Here is a 19,704-nt window from a genome sequence, read left to right as displayed (position 1 = left end):
TCGCAAGTAGTACTTGTGAAAACCTCAAATTTTGTTATAACTTAGGACCTCAGCTAAAAGTCTTTAAATTTCTCGAACTTTGTAATCGGAGACCCTTATAAGGGTCAAATTTTCATGATCGTTGTATCAAATTTTATATTAATATAAGTGACACTATTATTACTACGTTGAGTATTTCGTTCAAACCTTGAAAAGTCATCGAGAAACCAAATACTTGCTTCATACTTTTAGTCTTACAAATAACTTTCATTTTTCTATTTTTCATGTTATCATCTGTTGTTGAACTATGGCAATTTGGTTCAAGAGACACATTCATTTTTCACTTATTCTTATCCGTATCATCATCTTTTAAACGTATAGTTAAAGATGCTGCCACGCAGGATTACCAGACGTAACCCTATCAATGAAACACTGATACCACCACCACCTCCACCTACTCAATTTGATGCTATCATGTTCCAAGCAGAAGTCACCACAGTGGTAGCAGCTGCCATGTCACAGCTCAATAACTCGAGTACTAATGACTCGAGAACTGGCACACACCTATCCAACCATGGCGAGAGTCATGGGCAACCCCGAGAATGCACTTATAAGGACTTTACTAATGCCAAACCCCGTATGTTTTATGGAATTGGTGGTGTGATGGCTCTGAGACAGTGGATTGAAAGGACATAATCAGTCTTTGAAATCTGCTCCTACCCCGAGCACAGCAAAGTCAAATTTGAAACCTTCACACTCATTGATAGAGCTTTAACTTGGTGGAACGGCCACGTTAAAGTACTTACTCTAATAGTGGCAAACTCCATAAGCTGGGAGAGCCTCAAAGCCATGATAATGAGAGAATACTGACCACGGGGAGAGATTCAAAAGCTCGAACATGAACTCTGGACTCTCGGAATGGTTGGTACCGACATCGCAACATATACCAATAGATTCTGCGAGCTGGCAATTCTTTGCCCAGATATGATTGCTCCTGAGAGCAAGAAAATAGAAAGATACATATGGGGACTAACGCCCCAAATACGGTCAAGCGTGTTAGCTTCCAAACCTGACACCTTTGAAAGTGCTAAGGAATTGGCACAATCTCTAATTGACTACAGAGGCCATCAGAACTCAACCGTTTCTACACCAGAACCACAGAGAGGAAACAACAACAACAACAACAACAACAACAACAATAGGAAGAGAGTATGGAATAAAGGGAAGGGTGGGTCTTCCCATGAATCTGCAAAGAAACAACTGGTTTCAGTGAATGTTGCCACGGTACTTACTACAGCTCCTACAAATACCTACACAACAAAGCCTTATGTAGGTAACCTTCCAAAGTGCACCAAATGCACTTAACACCACCATGGACCTTGTCGGGAAATGCAGTGCGTCAACTGCAACAAAAAGGGACACACAGCCCGTTTCTGCAAGGATCCCGCAAAGCCGATCACTCAAGTTCCCAGTACGGGTATAGGCCAGACTTGCTACGGTTGCGGCGAGGTGGGCCACTACAAGAGGAACTGCCCTAAGGCAACAGACACCAGCGGTGTGGGACGAGTTTTGACTATAGGCCACAACGAAGCTATAGCTGACCCAACTGTAGTTGCTGGTATGTTCCTCCTCGATAATTCATATGCATGCATATTATTCGATAGTGGAGCGGAGAGAAGCTTCGTGAGTCAAAACTTTATTCACTTACTTAAACCTAAACCTAGCAAACTAGAAAAACCATTCACTGTAGAGATGGCCAACGGAAAATCCGAAAACTCTAACTACATATACAAGGACTGTACGTTAACTTTAGACGGTCATTCTTTCCCAATCAATCTCATGCATGTTCCTATTAAAAGTTTCGACGTCATAGTCGGCATGGATTGGTTAAGTCTTCTTCGCGCCGACATCATGTGTTTTGAAAAAGCAGTTCGTCTTAATCTCCCTAACAACGAAACATTAGTGATTTATGGCGACAAATCAAGTATAAACCTTCGTATCATTTCATGCATCCAAGCTCGAAAGTGTTTACGGAAGGATTGTCGAGCATTCCTAGCGCACATCGTCGATACAAGCCAAGAACTGAAGGACATCAAGAATATTCCAGAAGTACGTGACTTTCCCGATATCTTTCCAGAAGAACTACCAGGATTACCACCACAACGCCAAGTTGAATTCAGAATCGACTTAGTTCCAGGGGCTACCCCAGTAGCGAAATCGCCTTATCGTCTAGCACCAGCAGAGATGCAAGAACTTTCCAGTCAACTTAATGAACTCCTTCAAAAAGGATTCATAAGATCAAGTTTATCACCTTGGGGAGCACCGGTCTTGTTCATAAAGAAGAAAGACGGATCATTCCGTATGTGCATCGACTACAGAGAGCTGAACAAACTTACTGTCAAGAACTGTTACCCTCTACCCTGTATTGACGACCTATTCGATCAACTCCAAGGAGCAAACTAATTGTCGAAGATAGATCTACGATCCGGATATCACCAATTACGAGTACTTGAGGGGGATATTCCCAAGATAGCTTTTCGAACTCGTTATGGGCACTACGAATTTGTAGTAATGCCATTTGGATTAACCAATGCACCAGTAGTATTTATGGACCTAATGAATAGGGTATGTCGTCCCTACTTAGATCGGTTCGTCATCGTCTTTATCGATGATATACTTATCTACTCCCGAAGTAAAGAAGAGCATAGTCAACACCTACGAAAACTCTTAGAAACACTGCGATTGGAGAAAATCTATGCAAAGTTCTCTAAATGAGAATTTTGGATTCGAAGAGTCGAATTTTTGGGCCACGTGGTTAGCGAGAAAGGGATACACGTGGACCCCTCCAAAATCAAGGCCATCGAGAACTGGTCAGCACCAAAGACACCTACAGAAATTCGTCAATTTCTAGGTCTCGCTGGCTACTATCGCAGATTTATAAAGAACTTCTCTAGCATTGCGAAACCTCTTACTGCATTAACCCAGAAAGGTGTGGCCTTTAACTGGGAAGCGAAACAAGAAAAGGCGTTCCAAACACTAAAACAGGCCTTGTGCACTACATCGATACTATCCCTCCCCGAAGGGATAGAAGACTTCGTAGTGTATTGCGATGCGTCAAATCAAGGACTTGGTTGTGTTCTTATGCAAAGAGGGAAAGTTATTGCTTATGCCTCCCGACAGCTTAAGACACACGAAGTGAACTATACAACACACGATCTTGAGTTAGGAGCAGTGGTATTTGCTCTGAAGATCTGGAGACACTACTTATACGGAACAAAGGGTACTATTTTCACCGATCACAAGAGCCTTCAACACATTTGTGATCAGAAGGAACTCAACATGCGACAACGACGATGGGTTGAGTTACTAAATGACTATGATTGCGAAATTCGTTATCATCCTGACAAGGCCAACGTGGTAGCTGACGCCCTCAGTCGAAAGGAATACACTGGTTGGAGGGTCAAATCTCTGATTATGACTATCCATTCCCACTTATCCACGCAAATTAAGGAGGCACAAGTGGAAGCTTTGCGACCTGAAAATGTGGCGGGTGAATCCCTGCGAGGAATGGCAAAGAATCTAAAAGTCAAGGGTGGGGTAGCATATTATCTTATGGACCGAATCTGGACGCCGAAACATGGCGGGTTCAGAGATGTAGTAATGACTGAAGCACACAACACAAGGTATTCCGTTCACCCGGGTTCAGATAAGATGTATCTGGATCTTAAGAATCTGTACTGGTGGCCTAACATGAAGGCAGAAATTGCTACCTTCGTAAGTAAATGCCTTACTTGCGCTAAGGTTAAGGTCGAGTATCAAAAACCGTCAGGATTACTACAACAACCAGAGATACCAGAATGGAAATGGGAACGGATTACTATGGACTTCATAACCAAGTTACCCAAGACGACAGGTGGACTCGATACCATATGGGTCATCGCCGACAGATTGACCAAATCCGCGCATTTCCTACCCATTAAGGAGATTGACAAAATGGAAAAGCTTACAAGAACTTACTTAAGGGAAGTAGTGCGACTGCATGGTGTTCCGATATCCATTATCTCCGACCGAGATAGTAGATTCACTTCAAGATTCTGGCAGTCACTACAAGGTTCCCTTGGGACTAAGCTGGACATGAGTACAACCTACCACCCACAAACAGACGGGCAGAGTGAGAGAATGATACAAACTTTAGAAGATATGCTGAGAGCCTGTGTGATTGACTTTGGAAAGGCATGGGATATCCATATACCCCTTGTCGAATTTTCATACAACAATAGTTATCATACAAGCATAAAGGCTGCTCCATTCGAAGCCCTCTATGGTCGAAAGTGTAGATCCCCTCTGTGCTGGACTGAAGTTGGCGATACCCAGTTAGCTAAAGGAAGAGTTCCTGAAAGCACTCTCACCGGTCCGGAAATCATACGAGAAACGACAGAGAAGATCGTTCAGATTCGTGAACGATTGAAAGCCTCTAGAGACCGACAGAAAAGCTACACTGACCAAAGGAGGAAACCTTTGGAATTCCAGGTAGGAGACCACGTTTTATTAAAGGTCTCACTGTGGAAGGGTTTAATATGCTTTAGAAAGCGGGGGAAACTAAATCCAAGATACATAGGGCCTTTCGAGATTCTTGCCAGAATCGGCCATGTAGCTTACAAGCTTAACCTACCACGTGAACTTAGTAACATACATCCAACCTTCCATGTCTCAAACTTGAAAAAGTGTCTGTCCGATGAGACTCTTGTTATTCCACTCGACAAAATCGAGATCAACGAGAGCCTCAACTTTGTGGAAGAACCAGTAGAAATCATGGACCGAGAGGTCAAACAAACAAAACAAAGTCGCATATCCATCGTGAAGGTTTGATGGAACGCCAAGCGGGGACCTGAATTCACATGGGAACACGAAGATCAGATGAAACAAAAGTACCCTCATCTCTTTCATGTTCACTAGTGTCTTTACTACATTAAATTTCGGAACGAAATTCCCTCTAACGGGGTGATGATGTGACAACCCGATATTTCAACTCCTTGTAATGGCCTAATAGGTCGAGTATTGTAACCACTTTTGAGTTAATAAAATTAACATTGATAAAAAGAATGCCCAAACCGGCTTTGTATATTGAAGTTAAGATTTTTCCAAATTTGGCGTAGCAACAGACAACTAAAAACTCGAATCGGAGATCGAGCGACTATTGGCCGGAATGACCTAAACGAGAATCGAAGGTCTCGACATTGGTATTTCAGCGGTAAAAATTCTGGCAAAAACGGATGTCAGATAAAGAAGTTATGAATTGTTTAAAGAAATTTCTTAATCACGACATTTTATAAATAAATAATAAAAATAATTTTGGAATTTGCCGACGGAATCTAAACGAAAGTTGTAGAGTATGGTCTCACCTTCACGGGGATATAAATAACGTCGAAAACCAAGTTCGTATGAAGAAGATATGAATTTTTGAAGTTTATTAAATAAATTATATATTTATTTAATTCAAAATCCGGTATTATCCGAAGGGGGAGTCAGCGTACTCATCAGAGTTACGCGCCGCGTAACCCCGTACGCAGGCGCGTAACCCCGTACGCCCTGCGTACGCGAAGGCCTTGGCCTCGGATCGTCCACGTCGCGCCTGTGCGAACTACCGACCCGTCCCATCCGAGCTCCGAGGCAGTCGAGGACTCGGTCACGCATAACGTACGCGTACGCCTAGCGTACGTCCATACGCCCCGGGTAACGAGGCCTCTCAGCCTCCTATAAATAGAGATTCAAGGGTTCCGTAAAATTTACCCCATCTCTCTCATTTCTCTCATGATATTGCCTCGATTTCTGTGCCCGCACTACCCCGAAGCCCTGGTCATTTTGCTCAAGTCCCGAAGGTTGATTTTATTCCCGAGAATCCCGAGAAAAATCCGTTTCCCGAGACGAAACTCTGCCCGGTTTTTCCATCTCGCTATCTTCAAACTTTCAAGTGAGTTCATACCCCTTAATTAACCCTTTTTAAATATTCTAAACGCTTTTATGTGCTTTCTAGGGGGGGGGGGGGATACAAGTAAAACACACGACTACTATCGGGTGTTATATATATAAAGATTATTATACACTTTTATTAAGTAGAATCATATGTGATTTATAAACTTTATAGGAAATTCCCGTATACAAAATATATTACAATAGCATTCTATCTTTAAAACTATAAATTGTTGTAGTGCATGTATAAACTAAACATTTTCCCTAGATTTAAAGTATATGTGTCTATCTTAGGCTCTACAAAAATCTATGCTTTCATAACAAGTGATTCCTTTTCTAGATATTCTAAAACAAACGAGGCACACTTTTAGAAAACTATAATAGGTATAGTATTATGAGGATATTGCTAACTTTTACATACTAGAAACACAATTTTCAAGAAATCACTTTCAATAACAAACAAACATTTTACCATGTAAATCTATTTTTATACTACGGTTCTGTGAGACATTAACTTCACGTATGTTCGAGTACACATTTCAAGTCCTGTATTATATACCATAATCCCTTGGAGGGGGAGCATGGTGTTTGTGTATAGATCTATATGGGCTTGACAACCCGCGCCCTGACTGTTAGCTACAGTCCGCCCTTTGGGGTGACAAACATCATAACATTCCAACGCCTAAAGAACGTTGTGTATAGGCATTCCAAGTCAATAGTATGGTTATAAAACTCACATGAGGTATAAAAAAATACATTGATTTACGAGGTTTTCAAACTTATTAGTTATTTTTACACTTACATACAATTTTTGGTAACAGACTTTGGTCTTGAAGGAAGACTACTTTTATACTAGTAGAAAATATAGGATTTTCTAAACACAAACCAACAAGGACAAGACATTTCATTTCATACAAACATTGTCATTAAATACTTATGAAACTCACCAGCTTAAATGCTAATCTACTCTTTCAAAATTACTTGTATGTCCCAGGGATTCAGTAACTACAGGTATCATTATGCTTTTGATGAAGGGATGCTGCAGCGCCAGTTTAATCTCATATTTTGACATCATATTTGTAATTGGTTTTGAACATGTAACTTTTGACAAATGTAAACTTTCAATTATATATATGATGGTTGTATTGCTTTCTTTACTATGTATTCATTTGTTACGTTACCACATGAAGTCATCCGCCCCCGAATGTTTCCGCCGTTCAGGTTTGGGGGTGTGACAAAGGGGTCAGTGGGAGTCTTAAAGATCTTGACAAGTTTCAAGAACTAATCAAGAAAAAAACTTGTTGTTTATCACTAGCACACGACTTGAGGTTTATAGCCCATCGTGTTGAGATATTCTTGTTTCTGTGCCCATTCCAGTTAAAGTTGAGTATACATGTGAGTTCTATGAGTTCTAAATTGTTTGCATAACTAACTGGAAGCAATGGTAGGCCCTTGTGCTGCCAAGTGGCAAGAAATTAAGATTGAACAAGTTCAGTCCATATGAGTTTGGATTTCTCACTAACGTTGTCTTGTGATTATAGTTATGACAAATTCACATGGATGGGAACACATACACCATAAAATCTAAGTGTCATAAGGTTTCTCTCAGATTCATGAAAATGATAATGAGAAAACGCTTTCACTAAGTAGATTTTAAGGAGATAGCAATTGTAATCTTTGCATTTGCAAATTCGACTATGATTACGGCATCCCTTTCATAATTCGAATTGTGAGAAATGGAAAAAGGGCTGAACATTTGAGAATTATTGCTATAAGTTCTTAAATTGTTTAGACACACATGTGAGCTATCTAAGGAAAGGGGTATGAGTTTGAGAAGCCAAGATAAACTCTTATCAAAGCATCTCATATTAGAAATCTGAACTTTAAGTGTTGTTTTCTAGAAGTCCAACTGATTTCTGAGTAAATGTCAATGCTAGTGGGAGCATAAGTGTTATGCTAGTAAGATAATAATTATAATGCTAGTTGGAGCATAATTATTATGGAAAGTGTTGCAAGTTAGCAAGGTTAATTATAGAAAACAAAAGTTTCAGGGTTTGAATAGTTGTTTTGCTATAATTAACGGAGGGGAATTCATACTTCATTTCAAATCTAAAAGCTTAGATTGAGATTTTAATCAATTTTAGTCATATATATATATATATATATATATATATATATATATATATATATATATATATATATATGCTAGTTTATAACCCGTGGGAACCACGATTATAAAATTAATCAAACTTTTATAGTATTCAAAACTATTTATAAGTTATTTTAAATAAATTATTAATTTAAGAGATATTTTTGTTAGTTATGTGTAATTATAATCATTGATTCAAATAATATATAAAATTAATTTTTAATATATATTAGATATTTTTTATTTGTGAATTAATGAAAAAAATAATTTAAAATTTAAAATTTAAAAAAGAATCACATTAATGAGGAGGTCTAATAAATTTAAAATGGAAAATCAATAGATTGACAAGTGGCAACACAATAATTAAAATGTCTAATATGATGACACATGACAAATGAGCTACTCTTTTATTAGTATAGGGATATATATATATATATATATACATATATATATACATATATATATATATATATATATATATATATATATATATATATATGAATGTTATATTGGAATGATTCAACATAAGGAAATTCTATATATGGAAAGGTTAATTGTGTTCTAAAAAATTGGTTATGATTGCGGCATCCCTCTTTATATTCTAAATTTTGAGAACATGGCAACTATAAATATTATAGCAAAAGAATGATTACGTAGCATGTCTTTATATTAGACATTATGAATCGTATCCCATATGCTTCGGGTATAGGATCAATTGCGTATGCTATAATATTATCGTGTTCTAAATTTTCCAAATGCCTAGGGCATTAAGAGGGAAAAAGGAATAGAATCGAATTTAACTAAAATGGTTAAACGACTGTTAAGGACAATCTAAGGTTCGCTAAAGATTGGTCGCTTAAGGACAGTTGGTAGTATATAAATGGATGGACGATGTTTACATATTCTGAAGAGAGGAAACTCTTATTCAAAAGTGATAGTCAAAATGGGAATATGGAATGTTTCCATATTGGGAGTTGAAGATTAGATGAGAAAGTTAGAAACATTTATGCAAGAAGAATGTTTAAAGGAATGTAGTTTGAATTTGAGACTTCATTTCCATGGAATTGTCTTGTAAAAATATCCAAAGGAATATTTTGTAATATCATTGGTCAATTCTCTGTGACTTTTGGCACCTAGATATTACAAAAGAATCATTGAATGATAGTTTAGAATCTCACACTTTCTAGTAGTGACAAGAATTTGGAATTTTGAAATGAGCATCATTGAAATGTTTTTCAATTGATCTATTTCACATATTAAGGACCATAAACAAACATAGTGTGCATACTTGGTGCATGGCCTAACTATCATTTAGACAAACATAGTGTGCATGCTTGGTGCATGGCATAACTATTGTTTTAATTCAAGTATTAAGTTGATTGTTCGAAACATTATACAATGAATGATGAGTAATCAATATGGCTCAAAAGTTTTGGGGCCATATAGGATTAGTATCATTCTTGTGTTTCACTTTGCATGTTTTGACTTCCCGAATAATTGGGTTATTCAAACCATCCATAGTCGATCATACTTTGGAAGTAGGTATTGAGGCAAGACTGTCAAGAATGGGTCTGTAGGATAAGGTGGTTGCAGCGTTCAAGAGTACTCCTGAAATAATATTCGAGTATTGGATTCAACTGACGCTCATTTGAATCACTTCATGGATTTTATCACGAGTTATCATGAGACGATAATATATTATATTCTTCAAACGGAGATGTGTGAGTTGTAGTTGCGAGTCGGTTGCACATTGACATATGTAAACGCACCAGTAACTTCAATGTTATAAAAGATATCATTGTGTGTAACTTGATGAGTAAGTACAAGCGAGCATTTAGGTCGAAGTTTCTCCGTTCCTTTTACCCCATGTGGATAAAAGCGATATATGTGGGCCCCTCGATGATTTAGTGATGACATCAGGCCTGGACTGATTTGATGCATTTAATTAGTCAGTCATCATAAATCGGAAATCGGGAAACAATAGATGGATAGAGAGAATGATTATAATCCATGTCTCAGTCCATATGATATCTAGAATGGATGAATACATGATCCCTTATCGAATGGACACGTTGCTAACTAGGTCAAAGTTCAACATCGGCTTTTAAGAGCTACGGATGCTAGTCAGGTTGGAGTCATGCTTGCAATAATAGTTATTAGACTTATCCAAGTGGGAGACTATTGGGTTAGGTGTCTAATCCCATAAGTATTATTGGTATGTACTTGACCCGAAAGTAGCATGGTCCATTTGGGTTTCGTGGCATCGGAATGATTTGGATAGACTTTTGTGAGAAGAGGATATTTATGATTATTAATATATTATAAGTTCTAATATATTAATATAAAATCATATTATTTAATTAGTACGGATCAAGAATTAGTTTAGAATTAATTTTGTGATCAAAAGAGACTAATTAAATAAATGGTCATTGATTTGGTAAATCAATCATTCTTATAAAGTGGGCTTTTGATCCATAGTTCTTCATGTTGGGCTAAACTCATGTGGTGACCCATGGATACTCCATGGAGGTTAAAACCCATAGATCATGAAGAATATGGAAATTTATGAGTTACATGGTGTAACCCTAATGTACACACTATATAAGAAGCCTCATAGATCATGAAATGGCACCTTTTAAGTGACATGAAGTGAGGGCTAGCCGATTTGTGAAGCAAGTGTTCTTGTCTCAAGTTATTCGAATTGTTGGTGGTGTTGTTTGATTCCATTTGAGGTGCAACACTTGGGGCACTAAGCTCTTAAATCTTCAAGCAACAATCTACAAGAAAATGTATGTCATCTAACTTGTTTTATTACCCAAGTATCCAGTTTTTCTATGCTAGTTAGGGTAATACCTTGGAAAGTTCAAGTTTGCAGGTATAATAGAGAAAACATGGATCCAAGGTATTTAGGGTTGCATGTACACCTTATGAGTGTTAGAATGCTGAAAACCCAATATTCTTATCATCCATCTATTCCTTTCAACTCATGATACACTAATTACTTCCGTTGCTCTTATTGCTTCTACTGTTGATAACAAAAAATGAGATATATACACCTTCTCAGGAGGAGATGCAGTGACCAAATTATGATGAAAAATGTGGAATTGTAATTATTATGTGAATAATATCATATCAAGAACGCAAGATGTAAATAAAACGGTTTAAGCTCTCATTAATCTAGCAAGATATTACAAAGTAGTTCATGGAATATTTCTCTCACTAAACTAATCTCTCATATTGGTTCTTACATAAATGGGAGCTACTCGCTTCCTATCTATAGGAAATGCTAATCCTATTACATAATCTAAGAGGGTAAGCGTACATCACATCCAAGGAGAACGTTGCACCCTAACATTCTCAATCTCAAAGTTAGGATTGGATGTCCCGACTTCAATATCCAAACGAGCACCAAGCGATCAAGATCAAGTCCCCCTCGAAGTTACATCGTTCTTAAAATCCGCTTTGAAAAGAATATCAAAAAAGCTATAAATACCCATTTCAATTTCTCCCCCTTCTTATAATCAAAATATGATTATAAATCTTAAAAAAGGTATGAGAAACACTCAAGGAATAAACCATACGAAAATCCCCCTCGATATGTGACAAAAATGAAATTCTTCAATCCGAGAATATCCAAAAAATACACCAATGTCTTCAAATCTTTAACTTCATGGACATGAAAATGAACACACGTTGTTCATATACCATGAAAAATCTGGCACTAAAAACAATCACTAAAAGCCGAGAAAAATCTTCAACAGTTGTGAAGATTTCGACTTTAGGTACAAAAAGCCATTTTCGAAAGTACTTCAGGGACCGATTGCGAAAAATCAGCTTCAAATTCATTCCAGATGCAAAACTTTACCCCAAATGCGAAAGTGGGTATAAAGTGCATTTTTCGCATAAACTTTCAGGACCAAATCAGTAATTTTTTCAATACATTCCACTGATTGCAAGTATTTCATCTTCTGGGTGTATTCTGCCAATTTTCTGAATCTATAAGGACCATATGCAAAAATGTGGTATGTTCTTCCCCAATTCATTCCTGGATGCAAAAGAACACTTCTTTATCAGTCGAAATCACAACTCCCAACTACAAGCATGTTTCGATCCCTAACAATCGAACTACCAATCACTACAAACTCTAGACTCCAACTCTCAATCCAAAACCAATCTTTCGACTCCAATCCATTCACTTTTGACTCCAAGAATCTCGACTCTACACTTGTCTTTGATTTCTAGTCAAAAGAACTGATTGTCGAACTTTCGATCCCAAGAACCACTTTCGCTTCTTACCAACCACTTTCGATACTCAAGCTATATCACTTTCCATTCAATTTTTTCTCTAAAACTTGACTTTCGATTCAATATTTTCTCTAAACCATTCTTCATCAAAAATCAATTACGAGTCGATAACGAGTACCCAACAGAAGTTGATCTTTTGATACTAAACCCTTCAGCCTCTTGATATGCCAAAATCAAAATTTTGTTTTCTGATTTGCCAATTGACCAATTTCAATTCGATATCAAACTTCTCAAAACTTCTACTGCAATCACGAAGATGCAATATCAAACCCATATCTCAGCTTTCGATTCTTAATCTCACTTCTTAGATGCAATCCCATTCGACTCAAACCGATATCACTTTCTATTCCAAAATCGATTCAATCACAAACTTGATTTCGAATAGAACTTTCATCATCTGATTTTATTTCCAACACTCAACAAACTATTTCGAATTCTAGTCACTGAATCACAATCTAAATTCGATTTTGACTTTTTGTTTCACTCTTCAATTGAATCGACTCAAGAATACTCTTCAACTTTCAATTCATTATCTCCAAACCCAATTTGTTTCAAATACAAACGAAACACAAAATTTTTATAGTCTCGACTACGATCACTTAAAATCAAGAAATCGACATCCAAAAAAAACAATTTTCAATTCCTTTGATTCGAAAATCGTCAACCCACTCATAATATCCCATTCTTATTCGAAATTGAAGATAAGAACATAAAAATCGAACATCAAAATATTGTAATTAACTACTCAACATTAAGGCATTGAGTCGAATAAATAGAAAATTCGATTTAAGCCTGATCCAAGTGGGGGAGAATTGTAACGCTCATTCCAGATATGATTTAAGCCATTATATTATTAAGTCTTCATTTACTCAACATCAAGACATCGAGTCGAATAAACACACAATTCAATTTTGACATTTTAGTTGTTTGATCGTTGAAACCATTTATCGATAAACAATGTTGGACATTCGATTCCAATTTCGTTCCCCATAGACAAACATTCGATTCCTCGAACTCAATGAAATTGATGTGAGACTTCACTATCGATTATTAACCTTGAATCACTTTTGACTATGGGACTCAATTTATGTGACTAATGTGAGAAAGAGGATGCGTGATAAAATCTAATGCGACTTGGATCAAAAGATGAACAATGTTCAAATTAAATTTTGGGATCAAATTATTGGATAGATGAATAGTAATAACTCGATGATGGGGCTCAAATTTTGAATGGATCGGTTATTCAACTCACGATGAACAATAACGAGACCATAAGAATATTTATCATCATCTTCATTTCATCATTGGTTCTTTATTCAACAAGGTACTGAAATCAACAATAATTTTTCGGAATCTACTTGAGAATTTGAGAAGCCTTCTTAAAAATTCTTTTCCCATTTGCAATACACGAATCAAATATGGAAGATCATATTTCATATCCTTGAGAATGATATGAAGATCTAGATTCTTTGGTTGGAACTAAGAAATTTCCAATTTACACATTGTACCATTCATGATGCACATTGTACCATCCATGGAACTTATTCTCATTTCTCTAAGATCTAACTTCATCTACATAATGAATTTGAGAATCTTCAACAATTTTGGCTTCGAATTTCGATACCATAGAGACATTTAATGATTGTTGCTAAGAAATCAAAATTTTCTTCACTAATTTCAGCATCAAACCAACATTTGATGAATTTTTCTTGGGTAAACAAATTTTCTTGACTTAGATCTTCTTCTTCTTCTTTTTCATCTTTCTAGATCTATACGTTTTGAATCCAAAAACAACATCATTCTTCAAAACTTCAACTTTGTAATCTTGAATCATATCCTTTGGAGTTTGATACATTTGAACATCTTAGATTGAAGGCTTTCTAAAAGGAACCATCCCTTCAAATTAATCACAAGAACACAAACAATCATCGGTTTGAAGTGCAATAGAATAAAAAACTTTCACAACTTCATGATCATCGCATTGAATCCCCTTGTCTTGAACATCATGAAAATCCGGGTAAAGTGCAAGCACATTGACACCATATTTGCATTCATCAAGACAAATTCCTTTAATGATTTCATCTTCTTTCTTCTTCCTTCGGTTCTCATGATAGGTTGTAACCTAATGATTAAGAAAAAGAAATTATGATTATCATGATCAAGAGGATAACCAATCATTTTTCCACATTCATCTTTTTCACCATAACAAATGAGTGAATTTTCTTTAAGATACCCGGTTGTAAAACAATTGATAAGTCCTTCAAAACTATATGGAATTGGAATATCTCCATGAAATATAATCCATTTATCACAAAAATCTTTTTCCATTTCAAATTCAAAAGCAAAAAGATCACAAGAAGTTGGATATTTCTAGAAAGAGAAAGTGAATTTGAAAGAAATCTCTACAGAAAGAAATAAAAATTGCTCAAAATTCTAAAGAGAGAAAGTGATTTCAACATGAATTCTAGAGAGAGAAATAAAAAATCACTTGAATTCTAGAGAGGGAAAATCGAATTTGAATCAATATTAAAGAATCAATTCAATTTATAGAACCAAAAACAATCTCAAAAGAAAGAAAACTTGCAACATGAAGTTTAATTTATGATTCACCCAATCAGAAATAACATCATGGATCAATTTCTTGAAACTTCAAGCACCCAATCTGATACCAATTGTAATGGCCCGCTTACAATGACAAATATGGAATTGTAATGATTATGTGAATCAAATCATATAAAAACAATAGATGTAAATAAAATGGTTTAAGCTCTCATTAATCTAGCAAGATATTACAAAGCGGTTCATGCAATATTTATCTCAATAGACTAATTTTTTATATTGGTTCTTACATAAATGGGAGCCACTCACTTCCTATTTATAGGAAATACTAAACCCATTACACAATCTAAGAGGCTAAGCCTACATCACATCGGAGGAGAACTTTACACCTAAACATGAGCATTCGTTAAAGCTAAAGAATTTTTGAAGATTAGTTTTGACATTATCAGATATGGAAGATTGTAAGGTCACACCTTATGATCTGATGAGTCAAACATAATTACACGCTAAGCATTAGCGCAAAATCCATTGTCAACACCAGCGCCAATGTCATCAGAAAAGTGTTCAGTGTCAGCATGAAGTCCATGATCTTAGTGATCTTTGTATATTAGGAAGACATCATTTATATATATTAGGAAGATATATATGCATATTAGGAAGTTATCTCTGTAAATATAGAATAGATAACAGATCCAATATCTTGGTGATAAGGACCTGTTTATATGTAGATTAGATATAATCCCTTTAAATAAGGGATTCACTAGATTAGTTTAGTATATATACAACATTATGATGAAACCTTAATTTAGAACGGCATGGTGTCGTTATCTCTTTGTGACCATCTTTGTGACAACCCTTTTTTGTGAAAACAAAACCTTTCTTGGTTAAAGAAAACTTGTGATTAGTTGTGTTCTTCATTTTCTGTTTAATCGATACAAACCTTAAGAGATCAATGTCTAGAGGATACATGTTTGCATTTCTCTCTGATGTGATAAGAAAGTTATCTCGGTTCTTTGTGAGAGCATAGTTGTGTTTTTTTTTCTTTTATTATTAATACTAGTTGTGATACCTCTATACTACACATGTTTTTTTTTGAAATAAATAAGTAAATTTAAATGTCTAAGTATTTAGAAAGTTTGAATTTATAACAAAAGTAAGAAAAATATTGCATTACTAAAATTTAAGTGATCATTTATCTTTTAAATTTAAACAAATAATTTAAATAAATATATAAATAAATAATTGGGCTTTAATTTAGGAAATTTTAAAGTAAAAGAGAAGTTTTATTAATTAATTTGATAGACATTTAATATTGCATTTATTATAATTCTCACATTTAAATACTCTATGCAATTTAATAAAATATTATAAGTACATAGAATGACATCTACAAAAAATTTAATTTAAAATGACTATAAAATGACATTTGGCAAAACAAATGAAATTATGAAATGCAGCGAAAAAGATTTTTACTTATTAGAGTAAATTCTTTACTTTTAGACACACATAAACACTTAAACTAGTGAACAGTGTTCCAGCCTTAGTCCTTTTTTATTCGAGCACCACCTGATCATTTGTATCTCTAGCACTCAGCAAGAGATTTGGTGATGCTCTAGGGGACCTTGACTATCCATTAGAGGTAGAGATTGTCGATGATGGTCTAGTACAAGTATCGAGGGTTCATCGGGTTGTGTACTGGAGTTATTTCATGAGTGGTACCTGATTGATTTGGTTCATATACCTTTGCGTGAGAGCAAGGTAATCATTAGGTATGGATTGGTTCAGCTCTAATGTGGATATGATTGACTGCAGCCAGCATTTAGTTCGGGTTCGAACCACAAGTGGGGGTGAACTAGTTATATTGGATAAGGTGTCAAAGTCCATAACTATATTTGGTATGTACTTGACCTAAAAGTAGCATGGTTCATTTGGGTTGCACTTCACTGAAACAATTTGTAAGGATGGACTTTTGAGAAGAGGTTATTTATGATTTTATAATATATTATAAGTTCTAATATATTAATATGAAATCATATTATTTAATTGGTATTGATCAAGAATTAATTTGTAATTAAATTTGTGATCAAAAGAGACTAATTAAATATATGGGGATTGATTTTGTAAATCAATCATTCTTGTAAAGTGGGATAATGATCCATGATTACTTATGTTGGGCTAAACCCATGTGGTGACCCATGGATAGTCCATGGAGGTTAAGCCCACGGAGCATGAGGAATGTGGAAAGTCATGCACATTAGGGTTTGCATGGTGTAACCCTAATGTAGTCACACTATATAAGAAGCCCTCTATTGCATGAAATCGATTACTAGTGCATGTTCAAGCGTGCTAGCTGAAATTAGTGTGTGCAAATAACTTCTCTCTAGTTCTTCCATTTGTTGGTGGTGATTTGTGGTTCCATTTGAGGCATTCACATTATTGGTGTTGGGCTGTTAAAGCTTCAAGGTTTGCAACTACACTAAAAGGTATGCCATCTAACTAGAGTTTTGTAGTATATATACTCCATTGTATGCTAGTTAGGATGATGCTTTGGAACTTTGAAAGTTTGAATGTATATTAGAGAAAACATAGATCCAAAGCATCTAGGTTTCCATGTACACCATATGAGTGTTAGAATGCTCAAAACCCATCAGTGGGTTCAGAGCCTAATATTGTTTTTCGATATACATGTTGCTACTTGCTTTTAAATGCTTCAAAAATCGATTTTATGCTTTATGGACAGTGGACTGGCCGAGTCCACTGGGGAAATTGCCAAGTCCCCTCACAAATCTAACCAACTCGCCGAGTCAGTTCATGCACGCCACGAGTTGGTGCTCCAAAGTGCAGATTTTCAGGTTTTAAGGTTGTAATTGGACTAGGATCATTACCCTAAATTGTTTTTGAACTTATAAACTTGTTTTTGATGTGGTAATGATCATGCAAATCCAATTTAAAATATAATTGTCAAACGTTTCATGTATTTGTTAGTTTATATGGTTTGGTTAATTACATGAAATTTGTTTGATTTGAATTGTCTTGTTGATATGAGTTTAATCTAGATCATGGACATTACTTAACATGTTTGTTAGCTTAATTGATGATCTTAATGGCCTTTGATGTGCTCCATAACTTGTCCTCAAGTTATGGAAAATGAAAAGTCACTTCTTAAAGAGGCATTAAAACTCATAGGTTATAAACTTGAAAAGTTTTGACAAGTTTCAAAGCTTGCCCTCAAGTTTTGGAATTTGTAAAGTCACTTTAGAATACTTTAATTCCAAACCCTAGAATTTTAAAAGTTTAAAATTCAACCCTTATACTTTATAGTATTATAATTATATATATATATATATATATATATATATATATATATATATATATATATATATATATATATATATATATATATATATATATAAGATCAAGTAAGTCTTACCGTTAGTAGGCCTCATTCACGAAGCCGGTCTATAAGGGGGTATAAGGTTACTGTCTATAAAATGGCAGTTTAATGGGTGTCCACTCTCACCCACTACTTCCTTGACTGGTGGAGGGTCGTTAGCCGAACGGGTAAAATAGGACTATAATTATCATTAAGTATAATGATAATAATGTAGCTAAATGTTTAATTAAATTCCTAATCTTAGTTACTTTAGGAAAATATGAAGTTGATGCTAATCCTTGAAAATTGCACTTTGCACCTTACCAAGTCGTTGATGAAGCGTGTGTGGTTAACCGGCACATTAACTTGGACTAGTAATGGCACAAAGGGTGGTTTGATGTTTATCATAAGATCAACGGAGCGTGTGTGGTTACCCGACACATTGATTAGGAAATAAAGTCAAGAGTACCAATCACATTTTATATGGTTATTCACAACTTGTTTGTGATCCTCGGTATCCCACTCACAAACCTGAAGGGCATAATCGAGATGTAAACATGTTGTTGAATTGTCCAATGAATCTCAAATGATCTAGAAGTTTCAATCTAATTAAAACTTAATAAATATTTCGTTTTGCATGGTTGAAATAGGTAAATCGACATTTACCTACTTCAAATATTTTGCAAGTTGGATTATGGCATCCTTCTTCTAATTTATAAAATATTATGTTGGGTCCTAGACTTAATATTTTATTTGGGTGTTTTATTAAGGTCTCTTTATCTAATCTAAACTTGTCTTTCTTTCTTTTCAGATGCCTTAACACTGCTTCTGGTTCAAACCCTACCGACTCTTTCTCTCTCATTAACCTTTGTGGGAGAGTGAACTTTGAAGGTTCCAGCTTCAATGATTGGATTAGGAACATCAGGTTTGTCACTCGCTATGAGGACAAGGAATATGTCCTAGACAAGGAGCTTAAGGAAATCGATGAGTCTTCTGCTACTCCTGAGGAGATTGTTGAGTTTAGGGCACATGAGAAGGATGCCACCAAGGTACCTTTTATCATGCTTTCCACTATGTTAGTTGAGGCGGATGGCAACCAAACAAGGAACAGGGAATGAGGCGGATGGAAAACATCCCATTGGTTGTTAGGTCATCTTTGTATATAACCCTGGTGTATTCACTTGGTACTCACAGAGTTAATTGCAATAGTTCCTTTATATTTGATGAAAAGATCCTTTAAGAAAACCCTTATTTCTTATAATAAAATAGTAACCACAGTGGTTCCTTCTAGAGTCACTTAGTTTATACTAGCTATATATCATATAATATCGAATAGCATAGTTACTTGTATGAATCCGCCCTATGCCCA

Source organism: Lactuca saligna, chromosome 5 (assembly GCF_052625555.1).
Source record: "Lactuca saligna cultivar CGN05327 chromosome 5, ASM5262555v1, whole genome shotgun sequence".
In the NCBI taxonomy this organism is placed as follows: Eukaryota; Viridiplantae; Streptophyta; class Magnoliopsida; order Asterales; family Asteraceae; genus Lactuca; species Lactuca saligna.
Note: the sequence above shows the minus strand (reverse complement) of the source record.